Raw genomic sequence first — 5,404 nt, 5'->3', positions numbered from 1 at the left:
CGGTTTATTTTTTCCCCTTGATATTTAAAAAAAAAAAATAGTTTTTTTTTAAAAAAGAAATTTGACCGAATATAAGTTGAATAGAACAAAATAAAATAAAATCGGGTTATTTGATACGAATAATCCAAACTATCTCACCATTTCTCATATTAATCCATACTAACGTTTAACCGAGAAAAATCTGTACTACGCCCTCTTTTAACTTTTACTGAAGGTGGGGTCCATTTTTTTGGTTCTTCTTCCAGAATCTACAAACCCAGAATTACACCTCCCCAAATTAAAATTAAAACCCAGAATTACAACTTACCCCAAATTTAAATTGAAATCTCAGAATTTTTTTAAAGATGTTACTAAATGTATCTAAAACATTCCCTAATTAGGTTACTGATTTCAATGTTAATCAAAATCCAAAAACAAAAGAACCCAATCAAACAATCAATCAAAGACTAAAACCCCAATTTTACCAAAAACCCAGAAAACCCACTAATCAAATGTCACCAGCCACCACCACTCCACCACCATCAGCACAATAAAGCACCTCATCTGCCTCTACAATGCTTGAATGGCACTACCATTCAGCGAAGACTGAACGAAGCCATGCTTGAAGAAGACAGAAACCCCTTAAAATAGGGAAAGAAATGTTGAGTTTTAGAGAGGTTAGATAATGTACAAATGACGAAAATTGATTTGAAGAGGTAGAAATGGAGATTCTTGGGTTTTTATTTGTTGTTTTAATTTGATTTGAAGTGAGATGTCAATGGAATTTTTATCAGATTTGTTGTTAATTAGAAAAAGAGTGATTTTGACGATTGCTAGGTATAAAGTGTGAGATTTGTTTTGAAGAGTGCATCCGAGCATATACTCAGGTTAGGTTGGTGGTGATGGTGATGGTGGTGGCGGTAGCGACGAAGTAGTCAAGTTAGGGAGAGGGAAGTAGGGAAATGAATGTGACATGTATGTTGGGTTCCTTAAATTAATGATAACATGCCCATTTTATTTGTGTTATCTTAGTTTACCTTTTCAAGATTAATGATTAAATCAAGCATGGATTAAGAAGTGTTGAAGTTGTTAATCATCCCATTGTATTGAGTCTTAGTGTCATCTAATGTACAAGTGAGAAAGTAGAGTATCTTAGAGTAATAGAAACAGTCAAGACGACTGTTACTTTCATTAGTAAACAGCTGCTTGGATTGTTGCCACAATTCGTAACACTTGACGCCTTTCTATCTTTTAAAAAATCTTTCACGTGTCTCTTATTTTTCAAAGATAAACTTCAGATTTTTATTAGGAGTTGGCCTTCAATAAAGAGTGGTTTGAATAATTATTAATTTCAAATGTTTCCTCTTTATGCAAATTTGACCCTTTGGTCCTTTAGAAAACAATAAATGCTTTTTGCCATTTTAGTGTAAACTTGTCATCATGTGACTTGTCTTTTCTCTCTTTGTTTTCTGAATTTGCATGAGCTTTTAAGGATATCTTTCAAACACTCTTTCTCTATTCTTGCCTTTGCAAAAGAACCTTCTTTGGTGCAAGTTTTGAGTGGTTGCTAAGGCTCTTCACATGTGTGGTCTTTGACCCTTCAAAACCCTAGCAACCTCCTCACCCATTCTCTCTATAAAAGGCGAGCCATCTCCCTCATAAAATCCCAAGACTTCTTTCTGAAATTAATTTCAAGTTTGCAAAATTGTTTTTTCAAAGCTTTAAAACCGTGCGTCCTTTGCAAATCTTCTAAGAGTCTTCAAGTTGTTACAGTCGTGGCTACTATTACTTTAACATACTAAACTCTCTTGCTTAAGAATTGTTGATCTTGTAAAAGTTGTCCATCTCTATTCTTTGCTAAGAATATGTTAGTAGAAACTTGATCCTATAACATTCTAAGTGTGTTAGTAGAGTTTAGGACGGAGTAGTCTTTAACTCTTGGCAACCGGAGTAGATTGCGAGTTGGCTTGTCATAAGAACGGAGTAGTTCTTGGACTCGCTTTACAACCGGAGTAGGTTGGTGTCTTTTATTGTACGGGTCTTTTAGTTGTCGGAGTAGATCACTAAAAGAAATCAATAAAAAGTAGATTGGACGTAGGCACTTGAGTTTCTTGCCGAACCAATTCAAAAATCTCGTGTTCAATTGTCTTACTTTATTTCCGCCGCTCTTTTATTTTTGTTTGTCTTACTTTGCTTACATTTCGAAGTAACAGTTCATCATACTATCACATTTGGCCTGCAGTCTGTATTCCATAAACTGAGACAAATAGATACAGTCCGAACAGTTGTTACTTTCATACTTCAGCAGGCATTCATTTTAGTACTCGTGTAATCTCGCAATATTACTCGAAGTATTCTCTCTTCTCTTTTGTTATCTTAACTCACTTTAATTAATAAAGTTGTAGTTAAATTTTTTAAATAGTACCTAATTCACCCCCTCCCCCTCTTAGGTACTTGAATCCATAAACTCAACAATTGGTATCAGAGCCTCGTGCTCTTGATCGAGGCTAATCGCCTTAGAGTTTGATTCGTGGGTAATGGATTCCGAGAAACACTCCAAGATCCCGGTCTTTACCGGTTCGAATTTTGGATGGTGGAAACTCAAAATGGAACATTACATCAAAAGTATCGATTATCAATGTTGGAACATCATCCAAAATGGACCTCTTGCCATTGAGGAAACCGATATCTTAAACGGTTTCACCAAGACAAAAGAGGAAAGAAATTACAATGAAAATGACTTCAAACTCGCCGAAAAGAATTCCAAAGCAATGTCGATTCTTCAACGTTGTGTTGGTGAGGGGTAAGTAAGTCGAATCTCCGGATGTCCTACGGCAAAATCTATTTGGGATTCCCTTGTACTTGCCTATGAAGGGACGTCCCAAGTAAGAAAACACCGTATTGACCTTCTCATGCAACAATATGAGATGTTTAGAATGTCAAAAGACGAGTCCTTAAATAGTTTCTCTTCACGTTTTTCTTGTATTATTAATGAGCTTAAAAGTCTAGGAAGGAATTTCGAGTCCGAGGACATAATTCGAAAAATCCTTCGTAGTCTAACCCCTAAATGGCAACCTAAAGTCACCGCCATAGAGGAAGCTAAAGACTTGTCAACCCTATCTCTTCATGAACTAATGGGATCACTAATAGCTCATGAGTTTAATCTCGATAAGCATTCTAATGAGTCTTCAAAGGGAAAGAGTCTCGCCCTCACATCCTCTCCAAGTGATGGAGAAGATGAGGAGGAAGACGAGTTTGCTATGTTCACAAGGAATCTAGCCGGGTTGGTCAATGGATAAGGAAACAAAAGGTTCACTAATAATTACTCGAAAAAACGCTTTCCTAAGAAACGACCTAACTCCACCGTGGGATGCTTTAAATGTGGTGATAAAACTCACCAAATTAAAGAATGTCCCAAGTGGGATGAAATCAAATCAAAGGAAAGAAGAGAAAAGGTTAAAAAGGACTATAAACATAGAGTCATGAGTGCTATTTGGGGAATGTCCGACTCCGAGGAAGATGAGGAACTCATCGAGGAGGAACTAGAGGCTAAAATGTGTCTTACAAATCATGGTAAAGAAAAAGTCTCAAAAACCTCAAAACTTGAACACTTAAGATGCCTTATGGCTAACCCCGACGATTCCGACTCCGATTCCGACAACGAGGTAAATTATCTAAAGGCCAAGGCTAGAACTTACTCCAAAGAGAAAGTATGTAAGCTTCTTGATCAACTTCTTGATAAGTGTCGGTTTCAAAATGATAAGCTTGAGGTAATGCAAAATGAAATTGAAGAAATTGCTCAAGAGAACTTTAATCTTAAAAATGAACTAAAAGCAACAGACAGCGTCACTGTCACCTCTGAGGCCTATGATGAAGTTAAAAGAGTCAACAAGTTAAACAAACATTTGACTAAAGAACTAGAGCGTCTTAGGTTGACCCCCACGGACATCTCTGACCTCGAAAATATCAACACTACCTTGGTGATGCAAGTTTCCTCACTAACCAAGGAACGTGATGATCTTTTGAAGGACAAAGATGCTCTTGAGAATGAGATCTATGACTTTGTAGTTGAAGTTGTAGACTTAAGAGAAACAGTGTCTAAGACTGTTGCTTCTGACAAAGATTTAGACAAGTCTAAAGAAAAGATTGAATGTTTGGAAAATGAAAACAAGTGTCTTAAGGGTGAGGTTGTTTGTCTCAAGAATGAAATAGAGGTTCTCCATGATAGGCTTACTTTCTTTCAAAAAGGTATGCCCGAATGTAGCACATCTAGGTCTTCTCCTCATCATAGATCCGATGAAATCGTTGATCTAAACAAAAGACTTGACGAGATGACATCTAAATATGAAGAGTCCAAAGAAAGAATCATATATCTCATGTCTAAACTCAACAACCACACCCATGACTTCATTGTTGAGAAAAGATTGTCCATAGAAAGTGTTAACAATGATGAACTCAAGAGGGAAAAAGAAAAGAATTTGCATCTCCTCTCTAGGGTTAAAGACTTGATCAATGAACTTGTTAATGCTAAAAACATCACTGAAAAATGGGAAGGAAGTCAAACCGTGTTAAACTTCCTCACGAATCAAACCGAGAGATGTAACAAAACTACTGGTTTGGGGTTCAAATGGAACAGTTAGACTGACTGTTGCATCCAGAAGCCTAAAACTGATTTTAGAAGGAGAAAATACGTGGGTCTTCCCGAATACATCATTTGCAATTATTGTGGTAACAATGGTCATGTTTTCAATGGGTGTACAAAACGATTTGATGACATTAACAAGAACATCAAAACAATAAAGCAAATATGGATTAGGAAAGATACCATAAGATATGTGGATCACAAAAGGGGACCCAAGTTTGTCTGGGTTCCTAAACTTAAAATCTAATCTTGTGTAGGGCTTGGTGAGAGGCGGCCGCAATTAGTACTTGGATAGTGGATGCTCTCGTCACATGACGGGTGATAGAAGCCAATTCCTCTCACTCAAAGCATACAATGGTGGCACGGTAAGGTTTGGTGACAACAAGAAAGGTGAAGTAATTGGCACTGGAAAGGTTGGTAAGTCATCATTACTTTGTGTCGACAATGTGCGGCTTGTCAAAGGTTTGAAACATAATCTCCTTAGCCTTTCTCAACTTTGTGATAAGGGTAATTTTGTAGAATTTAGTGCTAATATGTGTCGAATATTTGATGCCACTACTAATGAACTAATACTCGAAGGAAGACGTGTCAAAGATGTTTACTTAACTAATTTGAACACTCTATCCGGTCACACCATGTCTTGCATGAGTGTAATGAACAATGATCCTTGGTTATGGCATAAAAGGTTTGGTCATGTTAGTACAAAAACTCTTAATACCCTTAAAAGACTTGACTTAGTTGAAGGCATTCCTAATATGAAGTTTGATTTTGATAAAGTATGTG

Source organism: Silene latifolia, chromosome Y, assembly GCF_048544455.1.
Source record: "Silene latifolia isolate original U9 population chromosome Y, ASM4854445v1, whole genome shotgun sequence".
Lineage (NCBI taxonomy): Eukaryota > Viridiplantae > Streptophyta > Magnoliopsida > Caryophyllales > Caryophyllaceae > Silene > Silene latifolia.
This window is presented reverse-complemented; position numbering follows the sequence as displayed.